Source organism: Mauremys reevesii, linkage group 3 (genome assembly GCF_016161935.1).
Source record: "Mauremys reevesii isolate NIE-2019 linkage group 3, ASM1616193v1, whole genome shotgun sequence".
NCBI classification, from domain to species: domain Eukaryota; kingdom Metazoa; phylum Chordata; order Testudines; family Geoemydidae; genus Mauremys; species Mauremys reevesii.
This window is the reverse complement of record NC_052625.1, coordinates 60,426,223-60,452,324: the sequence shown is the minus strand read 5'-3', so window position 1 is coordinate 60,452,324 and position 26,102 is coordinate 60,426,223. Positions and strand designations below refer to the sequence as shown.

The following is a 26,102-nucleotide window of genomic DNA, read 5'->3' as shown; positions in this document are numbered from 1 at the left end:
GGTAAAGTTGGGATAGTAATAGAAATGGTTGAAAAACGTTCTCTTTTCTGTAGAAAATGTCAATGAAAAAAATATGATTTTTGTTGAACTCTACCATGGAAAATTTTGACTTTTTGCAAAAAATCAAAGCCAAAAAATTTCAGCAATAAATAAATAAATAAAATAATTGAAAAACGAAATTTCTCAGCTCAAAACTTGGGTTAAAACTACATATTTTGATTTGGAACTCTAGTCTCGGTGCCTGATGGGAGTAGTAGGTTGGGTGCCTCGTCCTCATTATCCTCTATGGGCTGGGGTCCTGGCTGGACTATATCTCCCATGATGCCTCACCATGGTCTTGAGGCGACACAGCAGTGAAAGTGTCTGGCAGGGGGGAGACCCTGGGGAAAGTCTTTGGCAGCTCCCCGCTACTGGAGCCTGCCCCCACTGCCAGAGCCTTTCACTGCTGAGTGTAGCTACATACTGCAGTCTGGATGCAGCAGCCTTTTCACTGTGACATGTAGCTAAACATACCCTACATGCCACCACAAATGGTCTGAAATTTAGATATTTTTTAAAGTGTTACCACCTTTGCTACGTTGTGGGTGGGCATGTTTATTTGCTCCAGTTTTGTGTTTAGAAATGGCACTGCAATCTCTCTGTGGTCCATTTTCTCATTAACGTCTTCCAATAGCCCCACTATATTTGTCGATGTATAAGTTGGTGCCTCCTTACGCTGTGCACACTAGCAAGCTTACAGCTGTACATTGCTACAGCTGTACCAATGCAGCTGTGCCGCTGTAAGATCGCTTGGGTAGCTACTTGATGCCAACAGGAGAGAGCTCTCCTATCTACATCAGAAACCCACCTCCACGAGTGGTGGTAGCTATGTCGACGGGTGAAGCTCTCCCACCGACATAGCGCTGTGCACACTACCACTTATGCCGAAGGAACTTATGGCACTCAGAGGGATGTTTTTTCACACCCCTAAGTGACATAAATTTTGCTGACATAAGTGGTAGTGTAGACATGGCCTTACTTTTCACATCAGTACTATTGATGAAGGTGGCAATGAGGCTTTTGTGGTGGAGGGAATATAAATCCAGCTATTTGAGTTTGGATTCTCCACAATTAGATTTATTAGCTAACCCAAGTGATGATCTACAATATTTGGAGCAAATAATTTCCAAAGAAAATTTCCATCTAAAATTTTAAAAGGAATAAGAAGCCACCCACCCCCCAAAAGTATTGTACATCTGGATGAATCTTTTGACCTTTTACTAGAAGCAACACTGAATCTCTGCCTCTCATCTCTTTATCTCTGATTCTGTTCAGTCTCTGATTTTTCAACTAAGAGTTCTTTAAGCTGAGCTCAAGGCTTTTCCCTTTATGTTTATTTCCTGGTACTTTCTCAAAGTCTCATTCACTCCTTATCTGTCAAGATGAGTTCCTTCTATCTTTCATTTGAAGACTGTTTAACCCTGTCTGAGATGACAGCCTCTGCTATTACACAGATACTGTAGGGACAGCTATAATGTGTTTTTTTTTTTAAACTGTAAGCTGTTCGGTCTAGAGTAAGCACACTAGCTATGTACTGCTTTGTGCATTAATGTAAGCTGGAATTGGGAATCCTTCCCACTTTTACAGTTGCTGCAATGTTCCTCTTTGGCATTGCCAGATTGTTCTCTGATGGGTAATTTCATGTGTTCAGGACATTTCCATCAAGAAGTTCATATTTTTTCATGCAATGTTGTGCAGTTCAAGGCTGAATTTAGCACAGGCTTGCAGTGTCCTGAGATGTGCACCAAGGATCTTTGAAATGGCATGGGTTGTGAATCCGCATATGAGAGAAGGGAACTTCCTGTCTTTGCTATCACAGGCACACGGGGCATGATTCTCTAGTGCCATGCTCATGCTTCTGAGTTAGTAGCATATTGCTTTCACCTTGCCCAGGTATAAATGATTGCACAAGGTTCAAGGCAGTGGATCTGTCTTATGAAGGTATTTATATGGCCCTCATCACCATTGCTGAGCAGAGGCATCACTGGATTTTATCCTCACTGCACATCTGTGAAGTAGGCAGGTATTATCCTCATTTTACAGATAAGGAATTGAGGCACCAGACAGATTAACTGACTTGGGCAGGATCACTCAGGGAGTTTGTGGCCGAGGTGGGAACTTAACCGAGGTCACCTGAGTCTAAATCCAGTGAGACCCAATAGACTACCCCAAGGAGAGCCAGGCTCATAGTCTCCTCACTATGGCAGAGCTCTTATCACCTTTAATGAAGATGGTAAGGTTAATTAGGATACAATGGCTGTAAAGGGTAGAGTTGTCTGTGCTCCTCCTGCATTTGGTAATTCCTCTTCCTGTGTTTCAGGAACTGGCTTTGATGTTCATGAGTGACTCCCGAAGTAAGTCCACTGGTCTGATGCCCTACCTTGCTCAGGCCTTGAAGTGTCAATAATTACTGAGGACGTGCCAGTACCTTCCTACACCCCTTTCCTCAATTTTCAAATGACGGCTGATTTTACACAGTCACCCCTGTTATCAGTCTAGGCAGGAACTGACTGGAATCTCTACAATCAGGACATTAGCATTTCAGTTCCAGGAGCTCTCACTACAAACATTATACAAGTTTCTTATTATAAGTCAACATATTGTATTTGAGTCAATTTCTCTCTCTCTCTCTCTCTCTCTCTCTCTGTGAGTGAGTGAACTAAAGTTGATGGTAAACTAGAGTTTGAGCTGAAAGTTACACAACAACCTTTCCATTACTAAGGCAGCTGTGAGCTGCCTATCTTCACGTTCATATATTTTCCTATCTCCGAGCTCAAACCATGATCCCTTATCCTTTTCTTTCAGTAACCCTTTAAGAGTGTCTCAGGGATTCTTGATTTTCCTGGCTGACTCCATCCTGCACTGGTCTCTGATTTAATTATCATCTATCACTCCCTTATGTAGGCATAATATCTTGTGTTGTCATATGTATCACATCATGTGTTGTATTTTCATCTCTTCGTTAAGCCCTCTCCTCCATTTATTAAATCTAATTTTATACTTAGATCCTTCCCAGCCTTTCTTGACAATGAATGACTCTTTTAAGAACACCTTTTAGGCCTGAAGATTTGAAACATCATTTTTTATTTATTTTTTTTAAAAGCTTCTTCTGATAAATTTTGGCATTTTGTCATATTTTATAACCATCAAGTGTATCTAAGGCTGATAAACTAATTATCTCTTGCCCTTCTCTGTCTAACATAAAAGGATTAAATTTATCACATGCAGTTATAGTTGGCATTAAACATACAGACATGTTCCCTTTTGAGGAGAAAGATACAAATCTGTTGCTTTTATTAAAGGGTTTTCTCTGCACATTAGAATCTTCTCTTAATTATAGAAGTGTTGTTAGTAATTTTGCTTATTTTCGATTAATTTAAAATGGTTTCTGTGGTGGGGCGGCTGCCCTACCCCCATGCGAGAGGGGGCTAGAGTAGGCCAGAGTGGCTGTGCAGGCTGGCAGCCAATCAGGAAAAGGCCTACTGAGAACCATTCAGGGCTGAGATTAGAGTCAGCCAATCAGGGCTAGGCTAGGCCCTATATAAAGGCTGCCCAGGAAGGGAGCAGACAGTCTTTCCCAGGCCTTCAAAGGTTGAAGGACTGTTTCCTGTGTGAGGAGACTAGCACCTGGGACAGGACAGTGCTGGGCAGGGCAGGCTCTGGGGAGCTGAAGGGAACTCCAGCCCGCTACCCCTGCCAGGCTGCAGGCCCTAGCCAGTGCAAAGGGGTTGAAGGGGAAGTGGCCCAGGGAGAGAAATGCACAAGGGGAGAGAAGGAGGGCAGGAAGGCTGCCATCAAAGGGTCCCTGGGTCAGGAGCCAATGTAGAGGGCAGTCCTGGGTCCCCTTTGCATGGACACCCAGCCATTGGATGTGTCAGTAGTGGACTGCACCAGACCTCTGACACAAGGGGTTAGACTTTGGGGTGTGGTTGACCACTGTGGCTGGGGCACAGAGAAAGACTGTTGTTAACCCCCCTTGGAAGGGGGTGAGGATGGACTAGGGTGCACTGCCGGAGGGTAATGGCCTGAAATGGATGTTGTCCAGAGGGGAGCAACATGGGTCTGGACACCAGCAGAGAACAGATGACTGATGAGACACCTATGGACTGAGCTAATTCCTGGAGTGACTAGCAGGAGGCGCCACAGTGGTGAGTCCCAACCCCATCACAGTTTCATATTCTTCAGAAGAAGGCTGACTTATATTAGGGCCCAGTTTTATAACACTCACTTGCGTGAGTAACCAATTCCCAGTGAGTTCAATGGGGCTATTATTATACAACAATATTAGAGCTGTGTGGAGAAAGGTAATTACATTTAACTGAGGATTTCAGTATTTCAAAATTTGGTTTAATTCTCCACAGCAAGAAAAGCCTTTGGGTCCTGGCTGGCTGCCCCAGAGCTGCATATCCTGGAAGCCTGGGCTCCCCAGCAGCCCACCAGGCAGGCAACAGAGCAGCTAGGTGGGTGAGCTAGTCAGAAACTAGGCAGTTTGCCTCAGAAAACTGTCCAGCAGGTAGGATTTGAAAGCTGCCCGGCTTCTGAATGTTTCAATTCTGACAAATTGGCAAATTCCAATGAAAAACTGTTTTATCGGAACCACTCCAACCAGCTCTAAACATTACAGATGTGCATGGCCCTACAAAGTCAAATGGATACATGCTCCCTGCCTGGAGGAGCTTACACACTTAGGGCCTGATCCTGCAAATGCTTTCAGCCAAGTGTGGTGCTTACTATTGGGGGTACGCTCATTAGCTTTAAACACTGTTCTCAGTAGTAAGTCTTGGCAAGATCCAGTAACTACTTAAGTAAGGATCAGAGAATCAGAGAAACGTAAGGCTACAAGGGACTTCCAGAGGGCAGCTAGTCTGTCGGTCTCCCCATGCTGACCTAGACCATCCCTGCCAGGTGTTTGTCCAACCTGTTCTTTAAAACCTCCAGGAATGCAGATTCCACAACCCCTAAGTAATTTGATCCTTCAGCCCTTGGGTTTTCATAGAATCACCACTGAAATGTTCTAAAGGTTCATGTTACTTTTAGGGGGAGGGATAGTTCAATGGTTTGAGCATTGGCCTGCTAAACCCAGGGTTGTGAGTTCAGCCCTTGAGGGGGCCATTTAGGGAAATGGGGTAAAAATCTGCCTGGGGATTGGTTCTGTTTTGAGCCACACATTAGACTAGATGACCTCCTGAGGTCCCTTCCAACCCTGTTCTATGACAAATAGATGTGCATGTTGCTGCTTGTTCACTGCAGGTGGGCTCAAGTCCTACCAGATAGCTTTGGATTCTGAATTTTCTAAAGAAAAAAGTGTGGTTAGAGGCTCTTTACAGAGAGACCAGCCAGCAATGATATTCTAAAGCAATTTGGATCTCAATAGTGAGTCTCACCCAAAAATGGCACTTCAAGCAGCACCATGCTGGGGTACTAGTTTGGTACTTATGTGGAAGAGTTCTACCTACTGAATCAAAACCTCATCACTTCTGGCAGCACCTTATTTTCCCTTGGAGGTCTCACAACCCCACTTAGCTTTTGAGATCTGAAGATATTACAACCAGAGGTGGTAGGACTGCAGGACGATGGGAGGAAATGACCATCACACAATACACATCTAAGGCAAATCAGCAAGTTATCAACATCCAGACAGGTAATCTTTCCCATGGTGGGTAAATATTTATATCTGTGAGGCTGTCAGTGCTCTGCTGCCATTTGGATGCTGTGTCTGTGTATTGCAGCGAATGACATTTGATTTAGAAACAGCTTGAGTGGGAAACCAGGGTGATTCACCTGCAGGGATTGTGCAGCTCTCTTACATAATGAAATCAGTATGAAATCACGGTAGCTAAGGGGCTGCTTTCTCCTCAGATCTCTTTGTGCCCATTGAAAGCAATAATGATGCCCACCTCGGCTAAATGTTGAGACTCATGAAATGACACTCTGGGAGAGGCATGGCTAAACCATCAGTCACAGTTCCAAAAGCATAGCCTGGGTTTCTGTGTGAAAGATTGCTTGGATATAGACTTTGCAGCAGCCAATAAGCTAATGCTCCATCTCAGGCAGTTGATTATGGTTCTATAATGGAGATATTTGTATTTTATTGGTTACGTGTTGCCAACTCTTGCAATTTTATCTTGACTCTCGCAATATCTGGAGCTTTTCTTAAAGTCCTAGCTACCAGATTTGTGTGATGAGAGGAAAACCAGCATTGACTAAAACAAAAAGGTAAAGTTTATGGCCTTCGTGAGGAAAAAAAGCTTGAAAACATGACCTAACGGCACCCTGGAGACTCAGAGGCCAGAAAGCAAATCCCTCCACCCCCAATATTTTGGTTTTTTGTTTTTTTAAATCTTGTGATTTTTAGCCTGACTCATAATTTTTAAACACTTAGGGTTAGCAATATTGATGTTGTCTAAATGTCCAGTGCTATGCAACATACAGACATCAAGAGGGTCCCTGGCCTAGAGAATTTACAGTCTAGAAGACAAATTTAAAAACCATAAGACTGCCCATACAGGGGCAGATCAATAGTCCAGCTAGGCCAGCATCCTGTCTTCTGACAGAGACCAATGCTAGATTCTTCAAAGGGAATGAACAGAATAGAGCAATTATCAAGTGATCCTGTCATCTAGTGCCAAGATCTGGCAGTCAAACACTTAGGGGGGCACCCAGAGCATGGGGTTGCATCTCTGCCCATCTTGGCTAATAGCCATTGATGGGCCTATCCTCCATTAACTTATCTAATTCTGGGAGAACTAAGGGCTTGGCTACACTTGCAAGTTACAGCACAATAAAACAGCCCCGGGTGCCCTAGCTCACTACCCGTCCACACTGGCAAGGCACGTAGAACGCTCTGACTCCGCAGCTCCAGCACTGCTGGTACTCCACCTCAGCAAGTGGAATAATGTTTGCTGTGTCACTGCTGGAGTGCTGTGGCGCCAGTTTGAACGAGGTGTTGCATTACTGCGCTGTAATCGACCTTTGGAAACGTCCCATAATCCCCTTAAGTCAAGTGGCCACTCTTGTCATTGTTTTGAACTCCTGTAGGAATGCAGAAATGCCCTTTCAAAGCTCCATTTCTGACAGCTGGCATGCAAGCCATTACTGTGGAATGCTGTGTGAGAGAGAGAGAGAGAGAGAGAGAGAGAGAGAGAGAGAGGCGGCGGGGAGGAGGAGGTCTGCTGCTGTCTGAACTTACAAGACAGCATGCTGACATGCTCTCACCCCCCCAACCCACTCTCTCTCCTCCCCCCACATACACACAACACACTCCTTGTCACGCTCCCCCCCCATTTTAAAAGCACATTGCAGTCACATGCATGCTGGGATGGCTGCACATAATGCACCACTCCCAATGCCGCGGCAAGTGCTACAAATGTGGCCATGCCAGTGCGCTTGAAGCTGTCAGTGTGGACAGACTGCAGCACTTTCCCTACTGCACTCTACAAGGGCTTGTTTAACTCAAAGCGCTCTACGTCTGCAAGTGTAGCCATGCCCTAAAGGCTGGGAATTAAACCTCCTCCCCAATACAGTCTATTATATTATTCAACTAGTTTAGATTACTTTTATTACCTGTTAAAGGAAACAGCAAAGAGAGAAATCCACCAGCCATGATTGCTACTTTAATGGCTGTAATTTTTTTAAATCAGTTGTGCCAATTCCTTCTCCAGTTATACTGATTTCCTTGTGCAAAATGTTGACAAATTTTCAAAAGTGATTAGTGATTTTGAGTATCTCACTGGTGATGCCTTAAAAGGATTAGGTTTTCAGGGGTTAGATGCACAGCACTTTTTGAAGATCATGCTCCTTTATGATGTCTCAAACTGGGCTCCCAAAAATTGAGACATGCAAAATAACCAGTAGAGTTGTTTGAAATTTTTTTGATGGAACCTTTTTTCCCATCAGAACATGCTATGTCTTGAAAACTGACATTTTTTCCTGGGACCATGTCAATTTAGACGAAATTTTCAAAGGGAAAAAGTCAAACCATTTCATTTTGATTCTCTTTTTGACAATATCAGAAATATTTATTTTGACTTTATTGTTTTGATTCATTTTGTTTTGACTTTTATATTAATTGTAATAGCGCAAACTTTCTGTCTCTAAGGAATAGTTAAGTACTATCCTGGTACACAAAGGAGGTTGTGGAATCCCCATCATTGGAGTTTTTAAAGAACTGGTTAGAGAAACACCTTTCACGGATGGTCTAGGTTTACTTGGTCCTGCCTCAGCAAAAGAGATTGGATTCGATGATTTCTCAAGGTCCCTTCCAAATCAACAAATTACAGCCCAGCTTCCCCCTCCTTGCCTCCTTCTCTCCCGGCAGCACACCATGTCCTCACTCCTCCCACTTCCTCCCAGCACTTTCCACCACCTAACAGCTGTTTGGCGGCACTTAGGACTTTCTGGGAGGGAGCAGGGATGCGGTGCGCTCAAGGGAGGAGACTTGGGGGAAGCGGGTGCAATGGAGGCAGAGTGAGGGTGGTGCAGGGGCGAGAAGAGGTGAGGGGGTAGGCGAGCACCCACTGGATAAAGGAGAAGGTGCCGTAGGGGTGAGTGGCAAGCGAGCGGTAGGTGGGGGGGTGAAGAGGGGAGCAGTGGGTAGAGGACTGAGGAGGGACGCAGCAAGCCAGCGGTGGGCCGGGGAATGAGAAAGGGGGTGGGGTTAGCAGAGAAGGGGCGGGACCTGGGGCAGAGTGGGGGCGGAGCCTGGGAGGAGTAGGAGTGGATTTTGGGCAGGGATGACGGCACCCCAGTGTGTCCCGATATTTTACTGTTTTGATCTGGTCACCCTAGTAACGCATCACTGTTGAACTATGAATAACTTGCCTATCAGCTCAAAGTGATGAGTACAACAGCATAGATCTTTGAAGTCTCTTTCTGTCAGGTTGCACCTGTCTTGTGCATTGTCTTAACTCCAGTGCCATTCAGAGTGGCCAGACTCTGTTCTTTTAGCTGCCATAGCCTCTGTTGAAGATTCTATAATGCCTGAAGCATCGACACAAGTCAATCTTCTAATGTCACAGATCTTGTGAGTGGCGTAACATTTTCCAGGCATCTGATGTAGTTCACCTCTTCTTCTCATACATTTTCATAAGTAGAGCTGTCAGACAGTATAGCAAGCAATTCTGACTACTAAAAAGGGGAAATAAGGTCGTCCCATGACACATTTTATATGTATCCTTTAAACAGCCTGGTTTGCTTGTCATTAGGGAACATTAGAGAGACAAAGTGGGTGAGGTAATATCTTTTAAAAGACCAGGTTCTGTTACATTACCTCACCCACCTTTTCTCTCTAAATTCATGGGACCAATACGGCTACAACGCTGCAAACAGCAAGCAGGGAACCTGACATTTATTGGAACACCACTTGATCTCTTAGGGTATGTCTATACTGCAATTAGTCTATGTCTATGTCTATGACTGGCCCGTGCCAGCTGACACGGGCTCTGGAGTTTGGGTTAAGGGGTTGTTTAACTGCAGTGTGGAGGTTTGGGCTTGGGCTTGAGAAGCCTGAGCCTAAACACCTACACTGCAATTAAACAGGCCCTTAGCCTGAGTCAGCTGGCATGGGCCAGCCACAGGTATCTAATTGCAATATAGACATACCCCATAAGGCTCGCTCTACACTAAAAGGTTAGGTTGACCCAGCTATATTGCTCAGGGGTATGAAAAATCCATGCCTTTGAGCAACATATTTGAACCAACCTAACCCCTGGTGTAGACAGCGCTATGTGGATGGAAGAATTCTTCTCTTGACCTAGCTACCAAGTCTTGGGGATGTGGATTAACTACAGTGACAGGAGAACCCCTGCATGTTGGTGTAGGTAGTGTCTACGCTATGGCAGTGCAGCTGAAGCACTCCAGCTGTGCTGCTGTAATGTTTCAAATGTAGACAAGCCTTAAGTTAAGCCCCTTTTTGGAACTGGTAAAGGAAATGGACGCATTAGGCAAGGTGAAATTCTGAAAAGAAGCTTCATCTAGTCACATTCTGTTTCATCCCTGTCTTTGACCCATTTCCCTCCAGGGAGAAAGTGAGTGGGCTTAGTTCTCTTAACAAAGTAAAACCCTTCTAGAAATCCTGTGTTGCTTGGATTCTTTGTGGCATTCAACATTAGTTTTTTGAAATGCAACACAATCCTCCCCCTGAGGTGAAAGTTGCCCCCGTGCAGACAGCAGCAAAAGGTCAATGCACCACTTCAATAGGACTTGAGTGGGAGGGAAGTAGAAGAATGAATGCCGCCCTATCAGCATTTGCTTTGCCTGACTCAAATTGTTCAAACTGACCCCTGTGCACAGGGCTGGATTAACTTTGATGGAGGCCTGGGGTTGTTATAGTTTGGGGGCCACCTCTGTACATATTCAGTCCTTCCGTTGACTGTTTCACCACTATCCAGGCCTGATGCCAAACACTATGTTCTTAAAGCAGCTTGATTGTTTCAGTGCTGTTTTTTTACCTGTGCTATATCAATTGAAAAGCTGAATGAAAGTTCAAACAAAACCCATTTTAATTTTGGCATGTAACTAATAGTAATGCATATAGTGATGCTATGGCTTTAATTACCTAAAGCACTGGTATTCGGTTGCATTTCTGGATGGCTGGATAAGGCACTGGCCAAATCTTGGTTGGTCAAAGGGTTCTTTCAAGGGACAAAGAGCTCTCCAAGTGTTTGCTCTCCAGTGAGCCTGCCACAAGCCCATCATTCTCAAGAGTGGTGTGCTGGATTCTATTTATTAATCTCAAAAGAAGTGTCAGTGTGCTGGTAAACAATATTCCAATGAAATCTTGCAAACAAAGAGTTACAAAATACACTCTAGTGCTATTAAACTAGCATGCTATTAATATTAATTCTGGCAAAACTATGAAATTAGAAATAGAAGTTAAACTCACCAGAAATGAATGACCATCTAATTACCCTTTCTTCTTGCTTGAAATTTTGATACTCCCTTGCACCGTCTTTTTTTTATTTTTGTAAAATGTTCCTTAGGAAAAGTACTGTGCAGCATGCAGTCGGGTTAACTAATGTCAATTACAGATCGCTTCATGTCGCAAACGTGTCTGATTAAGCGCCTGATTAAAAGCGTACCATTGTAAATCAAAGTGTATCAACACTCTCCAACTCCAATGTGCTTAAATGTAAATGAAAAGTTTTGAAATTAAATACATGGAATGACGGTAAAAAGTGGGAAAATAAACTGAAATGTATCTGCCCGCTAGCCCCAGCAACTGCTTAGCCCCCCGAGCTTCCAGACCCCCATCAGCTGTGCCCTCCTTACCCCAGTCTCACCTGCTCCTGCTGGGATTCTTCACCCCCCTCTCCCAGGCCTGGTAGGGCAGAAGGGGGCTGCAACAGGGTCTCCCATCCCATTTGCTTCCCCGGGGTTCTTCAGCCTCTTCCCCTGGGCTGGGTGCTGCAGGGAGGGAGTGGGGAGGAGCTGTCTCTGCTGACAGGAGGGGAGCGGGGAAGAGGGAGTGGAGCCATGCTGAGCTGCAGGGCTCGGGCTGCTCCCTCTTCCTATCTGTCCTGTGAGAATAGGCTAAGCTCCTGAGCAGAGAGGGAGACAGCGCTTGGTGGCTTCCTGAGCATGGCAACTGGCAAAAGACTTGATGCTACAGACAGTTCTTGCCTTACTTGTTAAGGAAGGGGTGGTATCAGCTAAGTCGCAACAGTGTTTGAGGGCTCAGCTTCCACACCCTCATGTGTTAAAAAAATCTCATAAGGTTGCTGGCACAACTCCCTGGGGTTAAGTAGTGACACGTTTCAGAGGGGTAGCCATGTTAGTCTGTAACAGCAAAAGCAACGAGGAGTCCTTGTGGCACCTTAGAGACTAAGAAATTTATTTGGGCATCAGCTTTTGTGGGCTACAGCCCACTTCATCAGATGCATCGACTGAAATACAGTAGGCAGGTATAAATATACAGCACATGAAAAGATGGGAGTTGCCTTACCAAGTAAGGTGTCAGTGCTAATGAGGCCAATTCAATCAGAGTGGATGTGGCCTATTTCCAAGAGTTGACAAGAAGGGATAAGTATCAACTGAGGGAAAATTACTTTTTTTTTTTTTTAGGTGCTGTTGTTCAGTACTGCCATGTGTGGAGACAGGGATTTTCAAAGGTCGCTAAGGGAGGGAGGCACTCAGTTTAATTTAGATTAATTTAGAATTTAGCCAGGAATGATTTTTAATAATAATCAAAAATATTTTTGCAGCATTGTAGGGAAGCAGAGGAGTGTGCATGGCAATTACTCTTCTTTCTCCTTCTCAATGCCTTTCTTTCCTCCTGGAATCCAGATAACAGGCAACAGCACTAGCTGGATCAGCAGAGGAGAGCAGGCAAATTACCCCCACATACTGCAGTGCTGAAATGATTTCTGAAACCACTGGACAAAATCTGCTAGTGAAGCTAAGTTCTTTGGACACACATCTGGCCCAAGTTAGGGCGGGTTTGGGTGGGTTCTCCACCACCCCCCCCCCAGGATCTCTAATTAGATAATAATGCATTTGCTGTTGTGCGTATGAGGAGATAAACTGCTCAGGAATAAAAAAGATGATGAGGCTGCAGGCTCAATCACTCCACTGCTTGGGTGATATTAATCTTCCAACTTATTTTGCAAGCAAAACCAAGCAAGTCTGTCATCCTCACATTAAAACAACAGAACCATCAATATTCTTGTCTATAAGGTTAGTCTAAAATTTCACAGTTGCTTTATTTCATTGTCTATTATTTAAAAACTCCTTGGTGGATCAGCTTCTCCTGTGGGAGAGTCTCAGCTTGGTCAGTTCACCAATGATCACATCTTGTAGGTTACTAATGCAGTATAGTGACCAGTCTCTTTGCAGGTGGGATCAGATTTTCAAAAGATCTCAGTACCTAATCTGAAAATCTGGTCCTTAATGACCAGGAAACTCTCTAATGTTCAATATGGATCAATAGTGTGGAGTGCCAAGGTAATGTTGTCTCGTAGTTGGGGCACAGAAGTGGGAATCGGTACTCCTGGATTTTTCTTCACAGGCATCTGGTGAGGCTTAATTCATGTTCCAAACTGCTCTGTGATTCTTGAAGACAGAAAATAAAAAGGTGTTGGATTAATCCCAGAGCTAACTCACACAAATATTGTGAAGACATTGCGGTCGGTACTGTATTTGTCGGTACTGGCAAGCAAACCAGCATATCCACAATCCCGTTGAAAAACAATAACACTACTCCAAAATTCCCTTCCACCCTCCTATACTCCTAAATGCAGGGGAAAAAAAAGAAGAAATCCTGGATAAACTGAAGAAAATGAAGACATTACAGTTGAAGGGGGGGAATTCAGTTTCCAGACTCGAGTAGCTTCTTGGGGCTCAACATTTAACTAGCAATGCTAACACAGACTGAAGCAGTCACTTGTAGAGTATAGCCCTTCCCCACAAACCTATCAATCTGTGTGGGGATTAAATGTGTTACTGCTTATCTTGCCCTGGTCCTGGTCTTTCCATAGAATGTCTGGCCTCTTGTCCTGCCAATTCCCAGTTCCACAGGCAGTGCAATGAATACTGAAATGCTGGTATTCACTCCCTATTTCTAAAAGGGACGACAGGAAGTCAGGTGTGAGCACTGGGGATTTGGTAATGCACACAAAGGAGCAAGAATGATATGCTATCTGCAGCAGACTCTGATTAAAATAATCTGAATAGAGAAGGAAAGGAATCTAGAATTTATTTACTCATCTAGTGGAGCTAGTGCACCCTGTGTCTGCAAGTTTGTCAACTCCCACAAGCTAAGTGCTTTTCCCCAATATACTGTAAGTGGGGGCTTTGCCTCAGTTCCCTGGCCATATTCCTGCTATGGCAATTGCATTCTGCCACTCTAATTTCCCCCACCATTTTTAAGTGGACAGAGCATTGTTTTCAGAGTAGCAGCTGTGTTAGTCTGTATCAGTCAAAACAATGAGAAGTCCTTGTGGCACCTTAGAGACTAACAAATTTATTTGGGCCTACGCTTTCGTGGGCTAAAACCCACTTCATCAGATGCATGGAGTGAAAAATACAGCAAGCAGTATATCTATTACAGCACATGAAAAGATGGGAGTTGCCTTACCAAGTGGGAGGTCAGTGCTAACGAGGGCAACGAGGGAGGGCCGTCGAAGCCACAGGACCAGCGGACCCTCCGCAGGCAAACCGCTGAAGGCAACCTGCCTGCCGCCCTCGCAGCGACTGGCAGAGCGCCCCCAGTGGCTTGCCGCCCCAAGCACACGCTTGGTGTGCTGGGGCCTGGAGCTGCCCCTGCTTTAAACAGACCCTGAGCTGCTGCTTCTTCTGTTTTATGGCAATTTAATTTCAATATTTTCTTATAGGCTCCTATTTTCCTGGTGCTTTTACTAGGTGCTTCAGTGAACATTTTGATACTTTAAGGCCTCAGTTTTTCATATAGATACCCTCTTTTGATGGTGCACTCTTTGCACTCCCGAAGGAGATGAGCAACCATTTCCTGGACCTTGTGCATGCCACATAATCCATCTTTATGTTTAATTAGAAACAAATTACTATCTAATCCACAATGGGCAGTTATAATTCTAAATGGTGCCACTGCTTTCTATCCCTCACGATCTTGGTGTATATCAGCATTTTCAACTCTTAGGCATATTTCATGGAATCTTTTCCCTTTTGTTTCTTTTGCCCATAATTTCTTCCATACCTCTCATTTTTAATTAGATTTTTAAACTCCAGTTCATTTTACAGGATCTCTAAATCAACTTGCTTGTTTTTAACAGCATTTTTTGCCATTTTGTATTCCAGCTTATTGCTTACTACCCCTGCATGTGCTGGGATACCTGTGTGACATTGCACTCTATATGATTTTATGGAAGTATGTTGATGAGTGTGAACATAATGTAATTAAAATATGCTTCATCCAAAAGGTCTCTTGTAAGGTATAATTACAAAGCTTATAATCTACTGAGTGTGGTCATCCTATTTGTATAAATGCATCACTCTTGTATCTGAAACTAGAAATATGAGATATAACTCTGAGGGCCTATTGTAATTATGCAAAGGGTGGGCCATTAATGGTGGTTTGGAATCTTGATGGCTCCCATCAACCAGGACAATTGACTGTAGATGGCTCTGTTTACTTGCAAGTCTTCCTGTATCCATGTGTGCTGGCAAGGGGGTAATGAAGTCTTACAGTGACATGTGATCATGTCACCTGAACTGGAATCCGTCTTTAACCTGGTGCATTTCCATTGAGAAGGAGGGGTGGGACCCTAGAGAGGGACAAAGGATTCTGGCCTTATGCAAGAGATATATAAGTGGGTGGAGTAGAACAAAAGGAGCAGCCATCATGAGGAATCCCCTAGCTACCTCCTGAGCTGGAACAAGGGCAATACCAGGGGAAAGGATTGTGCCCAAACTAGGAAGGCCTCCAGTCTGTGAAAAAAAACTTATTGAAACATCTCTGAGGGTGCGATTTTATCTATATTCAGTTTTATTACTGTATTAGGCTTAGATTTGCATGTTTTATTTTAGTTTACTTTGGCAATTCACTTTGTTCTGTCTGCTATTACTTGAAACCACTTAAATCCTACTTTCTGTATTTAATAAAATCACTTTTTACTTAATACCTGGGGGCGGGGGAACAGCTGTGTATATCTCTTTATCAGTGTTATAGAGGGCGAACAATTTATGAGTTTACCCTGCATAAGCTTTATACAGGGTAAAACGGATTTATTTGGGGTTTAGACCCCATTGGGAGTTGGGCATCTGAGTGTTCTAGACAGGAACACTTCTTAAGTTGCTTTCAGTTAAGTCTGCAGCTTTGGGGCACATGGTTCAGATCCTGGGTCTGTGTTGGAGCAGACTGGTGTGTCTGGCTCAACAAGACAGGGTGCTGGAATCCCAGGTTGGCAGGGAAAGCAGGGGAATAAGTAGTCTTGGCACATCAATTGGCAGTTCCCAAGGAGGTTTCAGTGATTCAACCCGTCACAACCTGATTACACCCAACTGTGTCAATTCTGTTAATATTATTACACAAAATATATAATTTCTGTTATCTGAAGAGGTGTTTCTAATCACCAGTAGCCCAGATAAAGAATCAAATAGGATTACCACAGTGACTGGGCACACGTCTATGACACAATTTAATGCCAGCATTATCCCTGCCATTTCAGCCATCAAAACAGCTACAAAATTTGACAGTCTTACAGCTTTATTGATTCCCAGTGTAGGAAGGCAGAGTGCTGTTCCCTCTCCTCCTATTCTTACATCTTTATATAAAAGAGGCATCAGTATATATTTGACAGTAGCATCCCCATTAGTCAGAAATATACTGATTTGCTATATCTTAAGAACATAAGAATGGCCCTACTGGGTCAGACCAATGGTCAATCTAGCCCTGTATCCTGTCTTCTGACATTGGCCAATGCCAGGTGCCCCAGAGGGAACGAACAGAACAGGTAGTCATCAGGTGATCCATCCCCTGCCTGCCGCCCATTCTCAGCTTCTGGCAAACAGAGGCTAGGGACACCAATCCCTGCCCATCTTGGCTAATAGCCATTGATGGGCCTATCCCCCATGAACTTATCTAGTTCTTTTTTGAACCCTGTTATAGTTCTGGCCTTCATAACATCCTCTGGCAAGGAGTTCCACAGTTTGATTGTGCATTGTGTGAAAAAATACTTCCTTTTGTTTGTTTTAAACCTGGTGCCAATTAATTTTATTTGGTGATGCCTAGTTCTTGTGTTATGAGAAGAAGTAAATAACACTTTCTTATTTACTTTCTCCATACCAGTCATGATTTTATAGACCTCTATCATATCCCCCCTTAGTCATCTCTTTTCCAAGCTGAAAAGTCCCAGTCTTATTAATCTCTCCTCATATGGCAGCCGTTCCATACCCCTAATAATTTTTGTTGCCCTTTTCTGAACCTTTTCCAATTCCAATATATCTTTTTTTTAGATGGGGTGACCACATCTGCATGCAGTATTCAAGATGTGGGCGTACCATGGATTTATATAGAAACAATATGATATTTTCTGTCTTATCTATCTTTTTCTTAATGATTCCCAATATTCTGTTCCTTTTTTGACTGCTGCTGCATATTGAGTGGATGTTTTCAGAGAACTATCCACGATGACTCCAAGATCTCTTTCTTGAGTGGTAACAACTAATTTAGACCCCATCATTTTATATTTATAGTTGGGATTATGTTTTCCTATGTGCATTACTTTGCATTTAACAACATTGAATTTCATCTGCCATTTTCTTGCCCAGTCACCCAGTTTTGTGAGACCCCTTTTTAGCTCTTCACAGTCTGCTTGGGACTTAACTATCTTGAGTAGTTTTGTATCATCTGCAAATTTTGCCACCTCACTGTTTACCTCTTTTTCCAGTTCATTTATGAATAAGTTGAATAGGACTGGGCCCAGTGCAGTCCCTTGGGGGATACCACTATTTACCTCTCTCCATCTGAAAACTGACCATTTATTCCTACCGTTTGTTTCCTATCTTTTGACCAGTTACCAATCCATGAGAGAACCTTCCCTCTTATCCTATGACAGCATACTTTGCTTAAGAGCCTTTGGTGAGGGACCTTGTCAAAGGTTTTCTGAAAGTCTAAGTACACTATATCCACTGGATCGCCCTTGTCCACACTCATGTTGACCCCCTCAAATAATTCCAGTCGATTGGTGAGGCATGATTTCCCTTTACAAAAAACATGTTGACTTTTCCCCAACAAATTATTTTCATCTATGTGACTGACAATTTTGTTCTTTGCTATATTTTCAACCAGTTTGCCTGGTACTGAAGTCAGGTTTACTGGCATATAATTTCCAGGATCACCTCTGGAGCCCTTTTTAGAAATTGGCATCACATTAGCTATCCTCCAGTCATTTGGTACAGAAGCTGATGTAAATGATAGGTTACAGACTACAGTTAGTAGTTCTGCAATTTCACATTCCTTCAGAATTCTTTGATGAATACCATCTGGTCTTGGTGACTTATTACTGTTTAGTTTATCAACTTGTTCCAAAACCTCCTCTAATGACACCTCAATCTGGGACAGTTCCTCAGATTTGTCACCTAAAATGAGTGGCTCAGGTTTGGGAATCTCCCTCACATCCTCAACAGTGAAGACCAATGTAAATAATTCATTTAGTTTCTCCATAATGGCCTTACCATCCTTGCATGCTCCTTAGCATCTCAATCGTCCAGTGGCTCCATTGGTTGTTTAGCAGGCTTCCTGCTTTTGATGTACTTAAAATTTTTTTTTTTGCTATTACTTTTTGAGTCTTTGGCTAGCTTTCTTTCAAATTCTTTTTTGGACTTCTTAATTATATTTTTACACTTCATTTGCCAGAGTTTATGCTCCTTTCTATTTTCCTCACTAGGATTTAACTTCCACTTTTTAAAGGAAGCATTTTTGTTTTTCACTGCTTCTTTTATTTTGTTGTTTAGCCACGGTGGCACTTTTTTGGTTCTCTTACTATGTTTTAAAATTTGGGGTATACATTTAAGTTTCCATGCAGCTTGCACGGATTTCACTTTTGGCACTGTACTTTTTAATTTCTGTTTAACTAACAGAACAATTAACTAACTTTATACAATTCCATATCTACCTCAGGAGGTATAATTTTCCAATAATAATGCATTTTCCTAAAGCTATAGATTTTAATCTCTTTTAGTTCTTTCTTTTCACGAAGATCCTTTGTGCTTTAACCCTACTAAAATGAGGCATTTTTAGTTTTTGCCCTACATGTCAAACACTTAATTCTCAGCATTCATTGTATATTAGCTCAGTGTTTCCATCTTCATGCTTTCCTATGACTTTAGCCCAAAAGGTTAAGTCCGAAAGCTTCAGCTTTACAGTAATGGGCATTTCCCCAGCAGCAATCTGGTGTGATGAAGGCACCACATACAATTTGCAGCACCTGGTTTTGGATCAGCCAATGACTGAACAGCTGCTGCTGCTGGGCTTCAATGCTGGTCTGCTGGTTCTTCCAACCAACCATGTGGTGTAGCCAGGCAGGCAGCCTACTACAGGCCAGCTGCCCTTGTTAGGTTGCCCAGAGACTGGCTCTGCTGCAGGACCTGATTCCTGACAGAGATCAGCTCAAGTATGAAGAATAGCTGGCTGAAGCTGAACCTGAGCAAGACAGAGGTGATGCTGGTGGACAGAGGAAAGTATTTTGGAGTTTTCAGCTATGATGCAGCCTCCTTTGGTTGGAGATGCATATCTTCAATTGGTCGATTCAATCCATAGTCTAGGAATATTATTGGATTCCTCACTGCTCCTTAGTATCATCCATAATAATGCTTTCTATCATCTCCAGATGTCTAGGAGACTGTCCCATCACTGCAGATGATGGTATGGCCTGAGTTATTCATGCCTCCATCACCTCTCAGCAGGACTACAGAAATGTGATATACCTGGGCATGAAGTCTTCAGCATTGAAAAACCTCCAGCTAGTACCGCATGCTGTAGCATGTCTTCAGCAGCATAGGCTACCGTGAGCAAATCAAACCCATCCTCTACACTGTACACTGGCTTCCCATAGACTATTGAGTCAAATTGAAAATCTCGGTCCTTCTCTTCAAAGAGCTCCATGGTCTAGGCCCAGGATAACTAAAAGGCTATCTCAAGCTCCAGGACGAAGACCAAGGATGAAAACACTGCTCCTCAGTGTAACTCCCAGCAATAAGAGTCATGCAAGTCTGCATGGGAGACAACTTTCCTAGTGGCCAGTCAGAGACTGTGGAAGGAATCCTCCAGAAACTAAAGACCATCACAAAACTCACCACTTTCCTCTACAAGGGCAAGGCACATTTTTTGACCTTGTCTCCACTAATGTAAAAATATATCAACAGATATATTTACTTTTTAAAAAACCCTAGCAAAACAAGACACTCTACTGCACATGCTTCTCCCTCTGGGAAGAAGATGAGAGAACAAACACATGAAAGGCAGGAGGGATAGCTCAGTGGTTTGAGCATTGGCCTGCTAAACCCAGGGTTGTGAGTTCAATCCTTGAGGAGGCCATTTAGGGATCTGGGGCAAAAATTGGTCCTGCTAGTGAAGGCAGGGGGCTGGACTCAATGACCTTTCAAGGTCTCTTCCAGTTCTAGGAGATTGGTATATCTCCAATTATTACCTTAGTCATGTTGCTTAAACCATTCCTGGAAGATGCTCAGAAATAACAGTGAGCATGGTATAAGAACCTATACAAAATAGAATATTCTAATTGGCCGTATAACCTGTGCTCATATAAACATGTGTCCATATAACTTGTTTAAAATCTTAGGCATTAATTTTTTAAAATCTTGACCTTAAGTTAGGCTCCTAAATCCATCTTTAGGTATCTTAATAAGTGGCCCAATTGCCAAAGGTGCTGAGCTGTGCACCCAGCCGTGTTCATAGGAAACAACAGAAACTGCAATGTGTTCAGCATTTTTGAAGATTACACCACTCATTTAGGTGCCTAAAGATGGATTTAGAAGCCTAATTAAATTTTTGAAACTCTCTGCTATAATTCATGTCTGGTAATGAGTGATGTACTGTGGGGTATGGGAATAGATTAAAGCTACAGAGCTTTACCTGAGGATAAATGTACTGCAGGAGTGCAGTTTAGCTGTGGCTAATTGGGTAGCAGGTGAACATAGGAAGCAGAGTATGTTTACAAAGGATGGAGCAAATGATAAGCAATGTAACAGACAACTGAAACATGTCTCTTGGACAGCGTCTTTGTTGTGGATGAACAACGTGAAGCTAAAGTAAGGATATTTTTCAGTATTGGACATATGTTGATCAATAAAGAATGATGAAATAAAAAAATATAGAAAAGTGACGTTGTATAAAAAAAAGTTTCTGAAATACAGTGGTTCTGAAAGATTCCTGTATCTGGCCCTTTAAGAAAATTTACAAAATAGTGCCTTTTGGCTTGAATCATTCAGAACTATGCTATGTCCACTATCTGTGTAAGCTCAACTCACTTGCTTGAAAAATTTCCAACCTTCTAACAAGTAGTTCCAGCTGGAGCTGTTTGAATAGAGTAGAAACTTGTTCACAAACAATTCACTGAATTAGAAATGGGGTCATTTATTATACAGTTCTTGCACAGATGCATGCAACCGAAGTTTTGTTTGCCTTATGCAAATGTTAGCAAACAATGAATTTTGTACTCATAGAACTACATTCACATTGGCATTAAATGAAACTCTTTTTGTATGGATGCAGAAGTAGTTTTGCAAATTGAGGTCATCCAATCAAGGAACAGAAATATTATAATGTGACTGTACTGGCCATCCGCAAACTTTGAATTAATATCTGCTAATCAACTAAATACTAGCAATGGATGAAATTCACCACGGTGTAGAGGGCCAGCACAAAATCTATGTACCACGTAAAGCGTATTCTCGCAAAATATTGAGGAATTAAAAACCCTATTTAAATTAGCAATGGTTTTCTTTTGAAATGTCATGAGAGAGTTTTTGGCCGTTTTGACCAGCCCTGCAGACCAATAATAGCTAACCCCAGATCTCTTCTGTTCATATGACTCTTTCTATTCTGGGCCCAAATTCCTGCTTTCTGAACAAGCCAGGAGGACGGACAGAAGTGACAGCAGATCTCAAAGAAGCACAATTTTCTTTTGTGCCATCTTCAGTATAACTATCTTGCAGTGCCACACAGTCATGGCAATGTCGATGCCAGAATAAGAAGGTGTGAGAGTAGATGGGAATAGAGACAAGCAGAAGCAATGAAGGTTTGGTGACAGCAAGTGCTAGCATGGGTAATTGGTTCACATCAGGTAGCATAGGACAGGTGGATTCAGAGACGCATTTCAAAAGTGGGTGGTGAGGCAAAGAGAGGAGTTTATAGCTGCCCAGAACACTGGAGGAGCAGCAGCTGTCACTTGCACCACATACTTTGTCCAAGATTTCTCTTAAAAACCAAGTTAATTAACTTAAGGAAATAAAAAAAATCACTTTTAAAGGAGCCTTTTGTCATCTCTGTAAGGCTGAAAACATCTGCGAGTAGCACTGAGCCTGTGAAATCTCCAGTGAAAATAAAGTGGCACACTGTTAAACATGGCTATTAAACTGTTTTCTCGGGAGTTGTTTTTGATTCATGTGGAATAGATTAAAAGTCTGTTTCTAATCCCACAAGACTTCCCACGGAGTATAATTATACATGAAACAGAATAAGAAATGCGGGCCAACAATTACTTTAATTAGACTGTGGTTACTGAAGCTGTCAGCATGACTAGCCCCACAAAGAACTAAGAGGGAAGAGTTGGTTAATGGAGTTGTTGATAAATGTTTGTACTGCAGAGGAATTAATTATCTGTGTAAATAAATAATGGGCTGAAGAAATCACAATCAGCTGATAGGGTTTTGCCCTTCATCACTGATGACATAACTGCCTGATGGGCCATTTTGCTGCCTTAGCGCCTCAAGGGCTAGCTTGAACTCCTCCAAACTTTTCACTAGGGCTGGCCGGACAACAAGAATTCCACTTCATAAAAGAAATGCAAGGATTCAGCATTGGTTTTTGTTCCGCATTACAACAAAAACTAGATCTTGTGAATTTTTTCATGAGAAAAAATGAGAGCTACTCACCCCAGAATAACAACTGTCCTGGTGGTTTGGATGCTTCCCTAGAATGTAGGAGATTTGGGTTCAGTCTCCGCTGTAAATCACAGAGAGGAGAGGCTTAAACCTTGATCTCCTAGGTGAGCATCCTAACCACCAGGCTGCTGACTATTCTAGGGTGAGAAGTAATCTCTTTCTCCCTCCCACTCCTCCCCAATATTCTTTTATAGCCTGAGCCACCTTTTCATAATCATAATTATTTGGCCAAAAAAAAAATTAATTGAAAAATTCCAGATCAGCTTTAACTTTCCCACCTAGTCAGTTTTCTGAGACCAGTTTTCTGGTCAGTTTTCTGAGGGACTCAGACTAAGCTGAAGTTAGCTGGCAAAATTAGTTGAATATTGCTACCATCCGTTCCTCTGCTAGTTATTTCCCTTTAGTAAATATTGATGCACAAATGTGGGGGCAGTTATTAACTTTACCACACTGGCCAGTGGTATAGAATTGCACCACCTGATGTACTATGGAGACTTGTTATGCCTTCTTATGAAGAATGCAGCATTGGCCTCTATCAGAGAGACACTGGAAGAGACGGCCCTTTGTTTGGTTCCAATATGGCAGTTCCTAGGTTCCTATATTCTGCGTATAATATGTACCATTATAGTGATGCACAGCGTGGCTCAACATATAGAGGATGGGAGTCTTGCACGTAGAAAGTTCTGATGCCACTGCAGGTGTGGAGGACTGGGTGATTCAGGTAATTGGCAATGGTATTTGGAGTCTCTCATCTCTAGATTGCTGATTCAAACCTATTCCAGGCCAACAGGAGCTGAAACTCATTACCAGCTCACAATAATGCTTGTCAGCCTTGTGAAATGAGTTTAGTGGTCTCAGTCTAAAACTCTAATTCCTAGTGGCCAGAGGTGCATGGGACAATACCGCAGAGTTAAGATGATCATGGACTGAAGGAGCCACGAAGATCCTCTTAATATTCCTCCTTACCTCTAGAGGTGGGTCCCTCCAGGTTAGAGACAGCTCATTGGTCAAAGTGCTACCCTGGGACTTGGGAGACCTGGCTTTAAATCCCTAATGTGCCACAGATTTCCTGTATGATCTTTGGCAAGTGACTTACTCTGTGCTTCAGGTCCCCATCTAAAAAATGGGAATAAGTAAGTACTTTCCTATTTCAGAGGGGATTTGTGAAGATAAAATCCAGATTAGGGATGAAGCATACTGGTGTGGGGAAAGGTAGGGTGACCAGACAGCAAGTGTGAAAAATTGGGACGGGGGTGGGGTTTAATAGGCTCCTATATAAGAAAAAAAACCCAGAATTGGGACTGTCCCTATAAAATCGGGACATCTGGTCACCCTAGGGAAAGGTTATACTGGTGCTGCCACTGTTCTGCACATGCATAGTGTAATGGACTTCCCTGCTGTTAGCTGGGTGGCAGGTGGGTATGGTTGGAGAGAGAGCCTGGGAGAAGAAACAAATTGTCCTTTTGTTGTGTTGTGCTGCTTGTCTCCAGCTCTTGTGAAGGCAGATGCTGCTGTGTGAGGGTTCTGGCTGCAGTGAAGTTTTTTTGAATTTAGAAAATATGGTCTTGACTCATTCCTTTGGGAACAAGAGATTTCAGTCTCCCAGGGTTTGAATAAGCCATCACTTTTCACCACTACTTAACTCACTCAAGATTAATTCAAACTGGAACAGGTGCAGAGGAGAACTAGTATGGTGATCAGGGGAATGGAAGGACCTTTCTTATGGGAGGAGACTAGAAGCACTTGGCTTGTTTAGTCTAGCAAAAAGAAGACTGAGAGGGCACATGATTGTTTTCTATAAATACAGTGGGAAAAGAGGGGTAAATACTTAAGAAGGTGAAGGGCTATTTAAGCTAAAGGATGATGTTGGCACAAGAACAAATGGATATAACCATCCATGAACAAATTTGATGTTGGGTTTTGTGTGCGGGTGTTGGGTGGTGTTGGTGCCGTATGATATACAGGAGGTCAGACTAGATGATCTGATGGTCCCTTCGGGCCTTAAACTCTAAGACTGTATGAGTCAAAGAGCAGTAAAGACAGGAGTGAGTGTTTGTTGTCATTAGGTCAATAGTACTTTCAACAGATTTTTATGTTCCTGTAATATTCTAAGGTATTAGTATTAGCTTTTTGCAGAAGGAGAGAATGCTATAAGAGAGAGCTTTCTATGGAGGAGAGTGGCAAGGCGACGACTCACCGGCACAGCACCTCCTGCTGGTCATCCTGGGAATTAGCTCTCCAGCTCCGGAGCCTCCTCTGCTGGCCAATGTCCTGCTTGCCGCTGGCCCCCATGTCCCTCCTGGACACCAATGCCCCTCTACATCAGAGTTCTGCCCTCTGCAGTACCCCTGAAGTCTCTGGGTCTCCCCACTCTGTAACCCCAGTACCTGCTCTGGGCCTTCAGCAAGGCCTGCAGCCTGGGGGTTTCTCAGGCAGGAGCTCCCCAGCTCCTCTGGCCTTCCCCCAGCCCTCCTCCACTCTAGGTACCCTGCTGAGTTCCCAAGCAGCCAGGCCCGCCTCTCTCCACCATTACAGAGAGACTCTCTGAGTTGCTGCCTCACATCCCTTTTATAGGGCCAGCTGTGGCCTGATTGGTGCTTGGCCCCAGCTGTGGCTGCTTCCCCACTCAGCCTACCCTATTGGCTCCCCAGAGCAGCCCTTTCCCAGGGCTGGTTTTAACCCCTTCAGCGCTGGAGTAGGGTAACCGCCCCGCTGCAAGGAGCATACCTGATTCTGAGCTGTAACTCCTTGTTAGAGCGCTCTCCAGTTTGGGGCTCAACCTCGGCATTGAGAACAAAGCAGTTTCCACTTCTTCTCCATCTGTCTGGGATGGGAATTCAATTCCATTGATTCTAGAATCTAGATATTTGCTTTTGAATTTAACTGTCTGACTTACTGATGGTTCACAGTTTCAGTCAGTGGAAAGAGAAGCTCCTGAATGGAAAAAACCTCCTCCTGTTGAATTGCATACTCAATCTGCATTGCCAGTCAGAGAGGCTTTAGGACACATGGAGAAGGATACCACTATTCAGAAGAAGAAAGAGGCATTTCCTGACACTGGGGCAATTGGTGAACTGGAAGATATTACTAATATTGCTTCCACAGTCAGAAAATGCTGCTGGGACTGGTGTTTTCTCCCCACATCCCCCCGGGACTTGGTCTAGCAATACCATGCATGTGCATTTAATGTGACTTTTCAAGGAGTTTTTGACTCTGGTGGTAGCATTCTCTCTCTTCTGTCCAGAGATGGTAAGAGCCCTGATGCCTAGATGGAGATGGGCTCAGTATTAAGAGGAAGAGCTACCAACTTGATTGAACACTGGCAGGCTGTCTACATAGTACCGACTAGCTGCTTCCAAAGAATCCCGTCAATGAGTGTGGATTGGATTCTTCAGTCACTTGATTGTTCTGAAGTCCTGCTCTGAGGAGCTAGCCAAAAAATTACAGGCCTATGTCTTCTGAATCTCAAA

General features: G+C 43.3%; 1 long non-coding RNA gene across 1 annotated transcript; it reads right to left on the bottom strand.

The window, feature by feature from the left end:
* Nucleotides 1–12,705: 12,705 nt before the first annotated feature.
* LOC120402170 lies at nt 12,706–25,498 on the bottom strand. The gene is made up of 2 exons (XR_005597034.1): nt 25,360–25,498; nt 12,706–13,086 (listed from the first exon to the last, which is right to left on the bottom strand). It is a non-coding gene; the product is annotated as an uncharacterized LOC120402170 (long non-coding RNA).
* Between the last annotated feature and the right edge of the window lie 604 nt (nt 25,499–26,102).